The sequence below is a fragment of the Pseudophryne corroboree genome, chromosome 3, assembly GCF_028390025.1.
Source record: "Pseudophryne corroboree isolate aPseCor3 chromosome 3, aPseCor3.hap2, whole genome shotgun sequence".
NCBI classification, from domain to species: Eukaryota; Metazoa; Chordata; class Amphibia; order Anura; family Myobatrachidae; genus Pseudophryne; species Pseudophryne corroboree.
This window is the reverse complement of record NC_086446.1, coordinates 82159342-82172908: the sequence shown is the minus strand read 5'-3', so window position 1 is coordinate 82172908 and position 13567 is coordinate 82159342. Positions and strand designations below refer to the sequence as shown.

The 13567-nt window shown below is 45.8% G+C and overlaps 1 protein-coding gene across 1 annotated transcript in view; it reads left to right on the top strand.

Annotated features, from left to right (window-relative positions):
• LOC135057184 (zinc finger protein 845-like) overlaps window positions 1-13567 on the top strand; it is a 369289-nt gene that overhangs the window by 239984 nt on the left and 115738 nt on the right. The window lies entirely within an intron of this gene.

Genomic DNA, 13567 nt, shown 5'->3' with positions numbered 1-13567 from the left:
GCCCAATAATATCGCCTGTGTTTCCTGCGATCGGTAACATAGCAGTGGTACGCCTGGCTCGCAGGCAGGGGGCTACCCTTAGTCTTGCGATTTCTGCGATATTATCGCAATTAGATTGGGATTGCAGCACAGAGCGGTGCTTTTCATCCTGGGCGGCCCCCAGCATGAGGCTTTTTTCAGCAGCAGTTTTTGCGGTTTAACAAAAACTTCTACTGATGCTGAATAAGTCCCCATCTGGTTATGGGCTTAGTAAATGGTCTATTCCATGAAAAGGAGTACAAATGTCTCATATGCAACACTGTAAAATAAATCTGTTTATCAAGTTGACAAGGTTAAATTATAGTTCTCATAGGTTTTAATAAAAAGCTAACAGGCTCTTTATATGGAGTTGAGCTGAATTATAAAGTAGAAGTTTAGTTTACAAAATGTTGGTGGACTTTGCTTGTCACATGTACATGACAACTACATTTTGTGATATTATAGGGCAAATGTGTTAAGATACACAAGAAATAGCAGTGCTAAATTTTCACAATAAAATGAATGAATGGATGAGTAAATGAACAAATAAAAAAATATTTAATAAAACAATCTAAAAGCAATCTGCAAACATGAAAAAAGAAGCTGCCGCAATCACCACTTGGTGAAATCTGCCCCCTCGCCTCCTTGGTTTAGAACCGGAACCAGAGAGTAAGGGGACTTGAGGTACAATTTAGCCTGGACAGATAATACCACACTTTCACCGTTGGAAGTACAATTCAAAAAATGCAGAAGAACCTTTCCATAGATTCTGGAAGTCCTCACCAGTCACACGGTGCCTTTAGGTGGAAGTGGAAGTCCTGTCCTGATGTAAAGATGCAATGTCCCAAAGAGTCTTTTTAGTTCCCCTGGTCCAAGTTTAGAAGGAGGGTGAAATGGCAGTTGAGAAGATCTGGGTGAAGCAGCAGATAATACCAACGCGTTTCAATGCTCCTGGGCAGCTTTTTCAAGGTGACATGATAAAGAAAATGGTGCCATATTTAAACCCTTAATGAGGGACAGTTAGTCAGCACCTGTTCAACTCATCCATCCAATTTACTTATATTCTGAATAACACTTCACATTCTACGTGTGTAATAAATATTAATGAGACTCAGAGACAAACCCTATCATCTATTTATTAATTTATCATTACCATTCAATAGAAAAACAATTTTTAAACAACAGAATCGTAGATAATGCAACATTTCCGGTATCTGGAACGCATATGCGGCCACATGACTTACTGCACGTGAACCGCATGCATCCCTTCCTCCCGGAATTCAAAACGAATGGAGATAGTACAGGGTCTAAATGATCATATATCTCAATTTCCCAACAGCACAACTTAGTTATATACACCCACTGACATTGTGCCTTTGCAGTCATATGAGTTATGTTACTGGTTCACATGCCCCGAAGTCTGCAACATACGGGGCTCAATAATACCCTTCATAATCTCCGTTCGGAATAGGATTTCGTCTAAATTGATTCCCCTCTTTGCCCTCTCCGGTTGAGAACTGAATTTTTAGGTGACTAAACCAAATAACTTAAAACGGGGAAGATTGTGTACATACACTATATTGCGGTCACGTGACTTCCGGTCCATGAACCGCATTAGATACTTCCTTATTGTACTGCAGCCACGGTACTCCGGGTCCGTGAACCGCAAAAGATACTTCCTTATTGCGCTCACGTGACTTCCAGTCTGTGGACCGCAGTAGATACTTCCTTGTTATACTGCGTTCACATGACTACTAACTGCTAGGGATCTTCCTTTGTTTATTGGACCATGATCACATGTCCCAATCCGTTACACTTGCACATTTTTTGTGTTTCTCTATTGAATGGAGTTTGACACATTTATCCAAAGTGAAACAATTATCCAGTACATGAATCAAAACTGCTGAAAAGACAGTTCAACAATAAACAACAATATAATGATGATGATTGAAAACACATCCGCTAAGTCAGTTATGTATTCCTCAGTTGCATAAGATTGTTCCCAGCAAGCAGGTAAAGTTCCCAACTAAATAACTATATCAAGCTCCACTGACTCTTTCAAACCCTCTGGAAAAATACTGTTACGGTTAAACATCCAGAATACCTCTTGTTTACACAGTAACCTATAACGGTCTCCCCCTCTAAGTGCTGAAACACACTACCCGGCTTTTGCCGGCCGGGAAAAAGCCGGCCGGCTTTTTCCCGTGCCGGCATTGTAGTTAACAGTGTGAAGGCTAGGGTCCCTTCACACTGCACGGCCCCGGCCCGGCTGCCGGGTTGCAGCCGGGTCTCACCACTGGAAGGTCCGGCGGCCGGGCGGCCGCCGGGCCGTCTTTGCAGCCAGTGAACCGTGTGTGTGAAGGGGAGCTTTCACACACAGCGGTTTTTTGTCAAGCCGTGTCTGATGCTGCGCATGCGCACAGCATCACACACGGCTCAAAGCCGTCCAGAGTGCGAGGCTCTGCCGGTTTCTCCCGGATGGCAAAAAGCCGGACAAAGTTTGTCCGGCTTTTTGCCATCCGGCAAAAACCGGGGTGTGTGTAACAGCCTTTATGGTCTTTGGAATATACTCTAGGCCCAACACTTTCAGACACTTTGGATCCCCATTGTGATAATCAACATAGAGTGCTAACCCACAGTGTATCTAAGCACTATTTAGAATATTTCTACGGTGCTCCAGGAACCTAATTTTTTTATTTTTTATTGGTCAATTTACAGTAATACACATAATCGATGTGTTTCATAGGCACAGAAAACCTACAGTACAAAGATATACACTACAAAGAAATATAACGATCAAGTGAGTAATTTTTTTTTTGTGAGATGACAGAGATAGTGCAAGAGAAGAAAGAGTCCTCTAGGTCTATGGTGTGGCCAACCAGCCTAGGGGAGTGAGAGAATGGGAAGAAAATAGACAGGAAGAAGAAAGGACAAGAATGAGAATAAACGGGAAGGTAGAGAGAAAAGGAGGGGGGGGGGGGGGGGGGGGGGTCAGAGTAGCGGGGTCCGGCAGCCAACACAAGAATGAGGGTGCGTAGCTTAATTAGCTCAGAATGGGGAGGGGGCATTTTGAGAAGTAAGCCAAGGTGCCCAGACTATTGAACGCCCTGGCAGATTGTTGAATGACACTGGTCATATATTCCATCTTATAGACGTACCAAATGTAAGCGACGACAGATTGCAGGGATGGTGGGGAGGGCAACCTCCAGGCATTTGCAATTTGACATGTCGTAGCAGTAGACACATGACGTAATAACTTGTTCTGATGTTTAGTCAAAATCGGGAGGTCTAGAGGCAGTAGAAAGTATTTAGGGTCCAGGGGGTTTGGCGTAGAAAATAAGAGTGAAAGAAGTCGGACAACTTCCTTCCATAGAGGTATTAATTTCGGGCAAGTCCACCAAATATGCATGTAAGTCCCTTCAGCAGCACAACCCCACCAACAGCCGTCTGAAACATCAGGGTACATCGCCTTTACACGAGAAGGTACATAATACCAACGGTATAACAGTTTATACACATTTCTCTTTCATCCACTAAGGGACACTGGAGTCCTATACAGTAGGGGTGTGAAGCCTTGAACCGGAGGTGTGGCACAATCTTAAATTAGCAATGTCTGCACAGCCGGCTCCTCCCCCTTCACATCCCTCAGTTTGAAAAATTGTGCTGGAGGCACAATACGTGGAGCAACTTAGCTCCTGACTAAAATTCTAAAAAAAAGCTGCGTCCACCTAATAAAAGGGAGACAAGGCTGCTTACGAGTGGAGAGACAAAGATCCCTATTGAAGGGACCTGCATCTCTCCACAGGAGATCCTCCAGAGTCCTCTAAATATTGAGTACTGGTAAAGTATCAGGGATTTTTAGGTATAATTCTTTAATTATTAACGGAGACGAAGCGGTGCGCGTCAGCCAGTGGAATCGGGGCGCGCGCCAGCCAGCGGGAGGGAGTGGGAGCCTCAAATAAAAGTACGCCGCGCGTCTAAACAAGCGCGCAGCGTTAGAAGATAAGAGTATAATGAAAAATAAATACTTTAAATCAGCAGAGTGGTATAAGTCTTTAAAAAAAAAAAGTTTAGTGGGGGCCATGTTTAGTCACAGGATGGCGGTAAGATACATGGCGCCATGTCTGTGTAAAGAAGTGACCTCCTTCTACCCCCCCCCCCTTCTCCCTCAGTAAAGAAGAAAAAAAAAATTTTTTTATTTTTTTTTACACAACTGCTCCACCTGCTGCACTGTTTGTATAGTGCATATATTAATAAGGCTAAAGACTTTTCTGCTAAAACAGCTCCCTCTGCTGCACTGTTTGGATAGTGCATATTTTAATAACAGTAGAGATATTCTGCTAGACAGCTCCCTCTGCTGGTGAAAATAGATAAATATGAGGATCTCCTGAAAAGTAATCATGCTTTACAATTTATATTTTCAAGGGACTTCTATTTCAAAGATCCTGAAGAAAATACACGGAAGCAGGCGGATACCAACTCTAGCATCGTAGCTGCTATACGGTTGGGGTGTGGGAGTTGAGAGTCGGCTGGTGTTTTAATTTTTTATTTTTTTTTGTAAAAATAATTGACCTGCCCTTCTCTATAAGAGAGGGCTGATAAGAAAGACATCCAGCCGGATCCAATACCTTCGCTTCCGTCATCTCCCAGTCTTTCTCTTCCTAGTTTAAAGGGTGAAAGCGCTGCGTAGTAACCCGATAGAGGGTTTTAGAAACAACATGTCTAAGGCAACCAAGACCTCAAAGACCTGTTATGTCTGTACGAAATGTAACAAGAAGAGCACGCGAGTTGGCAGCTCCGGGGTGTGCGATTCCTGCTTAGACAAGGACGCACCACCTGGGAGCAGTGCTCTGGCTAAGGCATGGGAAGACAACCTTGCTAATAGAATCTCCAAGGAGATGGCAGAATCGCGCAAGCAGCAATCGGAATGGGCTGCGGGATTCTCAAAGACGATGGAGGAATTTCTCATCAAGTTAACTCCGCCCGCACAAGCAGAAACGAGTGTGCGCAAGGCAGTTAAAAGAACGCTTCCTATTATACCGGAATCAGAGGAAGAAGAGGTTTTTCTTCTCGATACGGAGGAAGGTGAATTAATTGAATCTAACCTGGATGCCGATTTTCCAGAGGAGGACACGGCAATCTCTGGTCTGGACTCCTTGATTGACGCGGTAAAGGAGATCCTAAACTTTCAGGTAGAAGAAATACGGGAGCCGGAAGAATTTGATTTATTCTAATCCCAAAAACCGCGTTCAGCAGTGTTTCCCATACCTAAATCCCTCCAAGCTCAGATGGAGGAGGCTTGGAAACAACCGGACAAACGATTTCAATTTCCAAAACGGTTTCAGATAACTTATCCCCTACCTAGGGGTGTAATGGACAAGTGGGAAAATCTGCCGGTAGTGGATGCTTCCTTAGGAAGGTTGTCAAAGAAGACAATCTTACCAATTCCTAACGTAACTACTTTAAAGGATGCGTCAGACCGTAAGGTTGACACAACGTTAAAGTCAATTTTCATAGCAGCTGGTGCAGCGCAGAGTCCTGCGATCGTCTGTGCTTGGGTTAACAAGGCCATGGGCGCATGGTCTGGACGTATTGTACAAGCTATTGAGGAGGAAAATAACTTAGAAGAGATTACACAGCTGGCGGAACACATTCGAGAATCGGCGTCATACTTGTGTCAAGCTTCTAAGGATATTAGCAGAATAGCATCATGCATATCTGCATCGGCCATATCGACTAGAAGGATTTTATGGCTCAGAGAATGGCAAGGAGACTCTGACACCAAAAAGGCAGTAGAATCCATCCCCTTTGGGGGTGAAATGCTGTTCGGACCAGAGTTGGACAAGCGGATTTCGCAGGCTACAGCGGGGAAGTCCACTTTTCTGCCTACTCCTTATACGAGAACCGCTCCACAGACTAGGAGAGGTTATTCGGGACCAGCATTTACTTCATTTAGATCTCAGTCCTTTCGAGCCAGAGGAAGGGGTTTCGGTACACAAGCACGTGGGGGCAGAGGTAGAGGCCGCTCACAAGCAGCAACCAGAAAGCAGGATAAACCTGCTGACAAGACCGTGGCATGACGGCCTCCCAGCTCACCTAGGGTCCCCCTTGGTGGGCGGTCGACTGGAAGGTTTTCAGGACATCTGGGCCAAAACCTCACCAGAACTTTGGGTGAACAACTTGATCTCTCAGGGATACAAACTGGAATTTCAACAGAGGCCTCACTGTCAGTTTTTTACAACAGGGTTACCTCAGTGTCCTCAGAAAGCAAGGGCACTACGGGCAGAAATTCTCAAATTGCTACATGCAGAGGTCATTATTCCAGTCCCCGCTTCTCAGAGAGGAACGGGGTTCTATTCCAATCTTTTTGTCGTGCCAGACGGGACGGTCAGACCAATACTCAATTTAAAAGTTTTCAACCAGTTTTTAAGAATCTACAGATTCAAGATGGAATCAATCCAATCAGTCATTGCAGGCTTAGAACAGGGCCAGTTCATGGTATCCATGGACATAAAGGATGCATATCTGCATATTCCAATTTGGACTCCTCACCAGGCTTACTTAAGGTTCGCACTGGTGGTGGATCACTACCAATTCCGGGCATTGCCGTTCGGCCTAGCATCAGCCCCAAGAATTTTCACAAAGATCATGGCGATTATGGTTGCAGGACTGAGACTGTTGGGGGTCACGATTATACCTTATCTGGACGATGCTCAAGGATGTTCAGACATCCCATCAATTCCTGATTCAGCATGGATGGATTGTCAATTTCCAAAAGTCCAACCTCATACCGACTCAACGGATTAAATTCCTCGGTCTCATCCTGGACACGGTCCTATTACGGGTGTTCCTACCAGAGAACAAGGTCCAGGACCTACAGAGATTAGTGGCTCAGATACTGAAGACGCAAACTGTCTCTCTGCACGTCTGTGTGCAACTTCTGGGGAAGATGGTGGCGTCGTTCGAAGCTCTCCAGTACGGAAGACTTCATTCACGACCATTCCAAATGAACCTCATTGCTCAGGGAGCAGGCTCGCACTGGCTTCTCCATCGGAGAATTCGACTTCAACCACAAGTACAGGTCTCCTTGATATGGTGGTCTTTACACAAGAACCTTACAGCCGGCAAGAAATGCGGCATTTGGGATTGGAAGATCTTGACGACGGACGCCAGTCTCAGAGGTTGGGGAGCCGTCCTAGATGACCATCAGTTTCAGGGACGGTGGACGCTACAGGAAAGCAAATTACCCATAAATATCCTCGAACTAAGAGCAGTCTACAATGCCCTTCTCTTAGCAGAAGACCTAGTCATGAATCAGAACATCACGATTCAGTCAGACAATGTCACGACGACGGCTTACTTACCCTGTCAAGGAGGAACAAAGAGCAGGATGGCGTTAAAGGAGGCCACAAATATCTTGTTGTGGGCAGAAAGAAGAGACCTCATTCTCTCCGCAGTGTTCATTCCAGGTGTGGAGAACTGGGAAGCGGATTACCTCAGTCGCCAGGACATGCATCCGGGGGAGTGGTGCCTTCATCCACGGATTTTCAACATGATTGTGAGAAGATGGGGTCTACCTCAGGTGGACCTAATGGCGTCTCGTCAAAACCATCAACTGCCCAGATATGTGTCAAGAACTCGAGACCCAGCAGTAGAAGGAGTGGACGCATTAACACTTCCGTGGTGTTACAGAAGGGTTTACATATTTCCACCGTTCCCACTCATACCCAGGGTTCTGAAAAGAGTAAAGCGGGAACGAGTGTGGGTTATTCTAATCGCACCAGATTGGCCCCGCAGGAGTTGGTACACCGACCTGCGAGGGTTACTTGCAGAAGATCCTTGGAGGTTACCTCAGAGGACCTACTATCTCAGGGACCGTTCCTGCACCCCGACCTAAACAGGCTGCGTTTGACGGCGTGGCTATTGAAACCCGGATCTTAAGAAACAGAGGGATCCCACGAACGGCCATTCCTACGATGATTGCCGCTAGGAAGCCGGTCACAGCCAGGCACTACTACAGGATCTGGAGACGGTACATGGCTTGGTGTCAGGAAAGAGGATGGAATTCATCAAACTTCCATTTATCGCGACTTCTACTGTTCCTTCAGGCCAGTCTAGAGGGAGGACTCAGATTGGGCTCTTTGAAGGTTCAGATTTCGGCTCTCTCCATTCTTTTTCAACAGCGGCTAGCATCCTTGCCAGAGATTCAAACCTTTTTACAAGGGGTTCTGAGGATTCAACCCCCTTTTCGTCCTCCCACGGCACCATGGGACTTAGGTTTGGTGTTAGAATATTTGAAGTCACCGATTTTTGAGCCGTTGACAAATACAGACCTGAAATATCTTTCTTGGACTTACTTGCCTTGGCTTCGGCTAGGCAGGTTTCCGAGTTGGGAGCCTTATCCTGTAAGAGTCCTTTCTTAGTTTTTCATGTGGATAGGGCGGAACTCCGTACAAGAGCAGACTTCCTTCCGAAGGTGGTGTCGGGGTTTCATGTAAATCAGCCAATAGTGGTCCCATCTTTCCAGGGTCTCACAGATGAGGACGTGTCATTGGATGTTGTCCGAGCTTTACGGGTATACGTACAGGTTACGTCATCTTTCAGAAAGTCGGACCATTTGTTTGTTCTTTATGATGGGCCAAAGAAGGGTTGGCCGGCCTCTAAGCAGACTTTGTCCAGATGGATTAGACTTGCCATTCGGCAGGCTTATATTTCCTGTGGCAAACAGGTGCCGGTTCAGACGGGTGCTCATACTACCCGATCAGTGGGTGCCTCGTGGTTGGCTGCCAGGGGTGCTTCCACTACTCAACTTTGCAGAGCGGCAACGTGGTCTTCAGCCCACACGTTCGCGAAATTTTACAAGTTTGATACTTTTGCGTCCGGAGAATCTAAGTTCGGACGTTTAGTTTTGCAGGCCACCGACGGCACTCCCTCCCTGGGGGAAAACTTTGGGACGTCGCCTACTGTATAGGACTCCAGTGTCCCCTAGTGGATGAAAGAGAAAAGAGGATTTTGGTACTTACCGATAAATCCATTTCTCTGAATCCTCTAGGGGACACTGGACGCCCGCCTCGGTGCTGTCAACCTGCTGTGTTCAAAGTTCTGGTTTAAAACAGTTCGTGCAAACAGCGTTAGTTATTCGGTTAAGAGTTCTTGGCCGCTGTTTGATATGTTGTATGGTTCGGTTCCTCGCCATGGGCTATAGTGTCATGTCCTATTCTCTCAGTCACATTTTTCAAACTGAGGGAGGAGGGATGTGAAGGGGGAGGAGCCGGCTGTGCAGACAATGCTAATTTAAGATTGTGCCACACCTCCGGTTCAAGGCTTCACACCCCCTACTGTATAGGACTCCAGTGTCCCCTAGAGGATTCAGAGAAATGGATTTATCGGTAAGTACCAAAATCCTCTTTTTCCTTTATCCTAACACAGAGCTAGAGGATGCATTATTCCATATTTCTCCCCATTCATCCTCATCCAAGGTGACCCCCAGATCCCTCCCAGGCCAATTCTCTGTGATCTCTGGAAGTGTCAGAGCCCTGCAATAGTAAAGCATAGAGATCTGAAATAAGGCCTTTCGTAGAAGAGCGTCTCAAACATATATGTTCAAGAGTGGTATGAACCCCGGAGTGAAAGTGTCTAAGTTGGAGGTATCGAAAAAACTCACTATGGGGGAGAGAGTATTGTGTCTGAATCTGGGCAAACAAAGGAAAAGGTGTACTAGAGGTGATGTCATTGAGAAAGTTAACGTTCCCCTGTTTCCAGAGCGAGAAAGCAGATTTAGCCATTCCCGGAGGGAATGCAGGGTTATGGAACAGAGGTATGAGGGGGGGATGGATTAGGGGCCAATTGATGTTTCCTCACTACAAGATCCCAAATATATAAAGAGCGGGCCACCACTGGGTGAGATGAGGTGGCACGAGGGCAGGCGGATCTTGGAAGCCACAAAAGGGAAGAACGTGTAGAGAGTCCCAGCTCACTGGCTTCGATAGTTATCCAAACCTTGTCCGCCCCCGAACCACACCACTGAACACAGGATGCCATCTGAGCTGCATGGTAATAGTATTTAAAATTGGGTTTGCCTAGACCTCCACACCAGGAAGGCCGCTGTAGCAACGAGAGTTTAATTCTAGGGTGTTTATTGGCCCAAACGAAACGGGAAGTTTGATGCTGCAAGAATTTAAAAACGTAGGGGGGAGCATTTGGAAAAGATATATAATCCTAGGGAGAAGATTCATCTTTACGGAGTTGGCACGTCCAATCCATGAAATGAAATAGGACCAAGTTTGAAGATCCAAGCGAATTCGGTCCAAGAGTTGGGGGAAGTTCGCTTGAAAGAGTTGATAGTGTCTGTGGGTTAGGTAAATACCTAGTTATTTAAGTTTTTGATTATGCCAGGAAAATGGGAATGTTGATTCAAGTTGTGTCCTAGACGCAGGGGTGATGTAAAGATCGAGTACTTCTGTTTTAGTAGTATTAATCTTATAACCTGAGTATTGCGAGTAAAGGTCTATCTCAGAGAGGAGAGGAGGGAGTGACGATGTTGGATTCTAGAGAGATACTAATACGTTGTCAGCATAAAGTGCAATTTTGTGTTCCGTGTGGCCAATTTGATCCCTGAAATGTTCGGGTTGAGACGAATCCTGGCCGCTAAAGGCTCCATGACGAGAGCAAAAATCAAGGGCGAGAGGGGGCATCCTTGCCTGGTACCATTAGATATCTCAAAACATGAGGAGATGACCCCATTGACAGAGAACCGCACTGAGGAGTTGTGATATAATGCTGAGACACCATCATAAAACTTACCAGAAAAGCCCATGCGTTGGAGAACAGAGAAGGTGAAAGGCCATGAAATGCGATCAAACGCCTTCTCCGCGTCCAAGGCTAATAACAGTGAAGAGGACTTTTGCCGGATAGAGTGGTTAATATCAATGGCCCTTCTGGTGTTATCGGAGGACTGTCGGCCTGGAATAAATCCAACCTGATCAGAATGTACCAATACAGAGAGAAGGAGGGCCAATCTCAAAGCTAGGATCTTTGCATAAATTTTCAAATCGACATTGAGCAATGAGATAGGCCTATAGTTGCCACACTGGGTAGGGTCTCTGTCAGGTTTAGGGATCACAACAATATCAGCTTGAGTAGTAGCCGGAGCGAAGGATGCGCCCCCCAAGATCTGGTTAAAGAGGGCGGTAAGGTGAGGGGCTAATACTTTAGCAAAGTGTTTATAATAGTGCACTGTGAAACCGTCAGGACCGGGGACAGCTGAGGACCGCATAGACTTCATGGCTGTTAACGTCTCCTCTACTGAGATATCCTGATTCAGTGTCTAATTGAGCTGTGGAAATGCCTGGTAGAGGGGTTAAGGACAGGTAGGAACGTAACCTCTCCGGAACGAGAGAAGAGGAATGCGTCGAGGTCGTCAAGTTATAAAGAGAGCTATAGAAGTCCTTAAACTCTTCAACCATTTGTTTAGGGTCATAAGTAAGTTCTCCTAAGGTTCGAGAATACAGTTTGTCCGTTGCGCCAATCGCTTGTTTGCGTCGCAGTTTATTCGCCAGTAGGGAATCTAATTTGTCTGCCTTGTCATAGAATTTCTGATTTAACTTTCGAAGAATGAGAGCCGCACGACGCGTCAAAAGCATGTCCAGTTGGCCTTGTAAGTTAGTAATTTGCGCAAGTAAAGTAGGGCAGGAAGTTAATTTATGCTGGGTGGCTAGGGTAGCTATTTGAGATTCTAACAATTGTATCTCCTGCGTCGCTTTTTTGCAAAGCGAGGAGGTCCTTGCCATAAGAAGACCCCTCAAGGTGGCCTTATGAGCCTCCCAAATTATACCAGAGGAGACATCAGGCGTGTTATTCTCAGTAAAATATTGTTCTATCGCCAGTTGTATATCCGCGGAAACTGACGGGTTAAGCAACAGAGATTCATCGAATCTCCATTTGCGAGCAGAGTGTGCGGAATGATATAGATCCATAAGAACATAAACACCGGAATGGTCAGTCCAAGTGAAGGGGGTTATTCCCACGTCAGTAATTCTAGAGGCAATGGAGGACGAGATGTGTAACATTGATCCGGGTGTAGTGCTGATGCAGGGCTGAATAGTGGGTATAGTCTCTGGTGGCAGAGACGCCACGAGTCCCGTAGGGAGGCTGCAAGCGTGCGTGAAGCTCTAGAGGCAAGGGGGGACCAGTCCTATCTAATAGGGGGTCAAGAATGGTGTTAAAATCCCCGCCCAACACAATGTGACCCTGTGCAACCTTGCCAATGTGATGGAAAAGGGAGTGGAAAAACTGAGGTTGATCCTGGTTAGGAGCGTATACAGAGATAAGTGTCAGGACTTCAGAACGGAGGGTACCAATAACCATCAGGTACCGACCATCTGGATCCGCCACAGTTTTGCTGTGTGTAAATGGAATGTTACGGTTAATTAAAATTGCAACCCCACATTTCTTACAATCCGCTGAAGCAAAGAAAGTTTGTGTATATTGCCTACAGTCGAGTATGTGAGCCCGTAAGGTGAGTTTCTTGAAGAAAAACTACGTCCGCTTTCTCACGTCTACAGGCACCCAGGAGCACCGTCCATTTTTTGGGGGAATTGAGGCCGTTTACATTAACGGATAATATCTTTAGTGGCATGATGGTCTGAAGAACAATATCTCATTTAGAGTCATAAAAAAGGGGGTGCAAAAGCCTCCCGGGACCCAATTACCCATAGAAGAATAAAGGCAAGTGAAATGGATACCTAGAACCCACAACAAGCACAAGAAGAGAAATGAAGGAAAAGAAGGCCACAGAATGAAAGCAAGAAAGAGCAAGAAGAGAGGAGAAAAAGCCCATTCAGGCAGAAACCTTGTAGCAAAGGGGCCCGTAACAGGACTGTCAAACAAAGGTAAAACACAGTCAATAGAGTAATCAAAGAGGGGAGCATGGGGGTAGTGGCATAAACCAACATAGGCTGTGCGGCCTGACCGAGAACGAAATGGCCGAGGCCTAAAGAGTATACAACATGGAGATAAAACCTGTGTCAGGGGAGGGGAGAGGGAAATAAAAAAAATAATCAAAGGGAGTAGTGTAACAATAACATGTGGACTATATAGTAGGTTAAATATCATAGGACCAAACAACAAAATGACCGGTCATCGTGTGACCAGAAACAAAGGCAAAATGTACTATAATAGACATAATGGGTGGAGCGTCTGAAAAATTATCATACAAAGTGCCTGAAATAAACCAAGGGGGTCCACGGAGCAGGGACCAAGTCAACCAGCTGCATGGAGGGCCCTCAGTATTTAAAGAATCTATTATTAGTGAATATAGAACATTAATAGCAAATAGCGAATATAGAACATTAATAGCATATAAAAAAAACAAAGGAGGTTCAAAGAACAAAGGATGGTCAGTCCAGACCAGGGGGAACTTCCAACAAACTGATGCAATGGCACAATGGTTTGATAGGAGAAAAGAGGGCAGGTGACTAGGGGGGAACATCATCCCCAGCCCTATGATGAGACACTCTCGTCCAGTCCTGCTGAGGCGGGCGGGGTCATT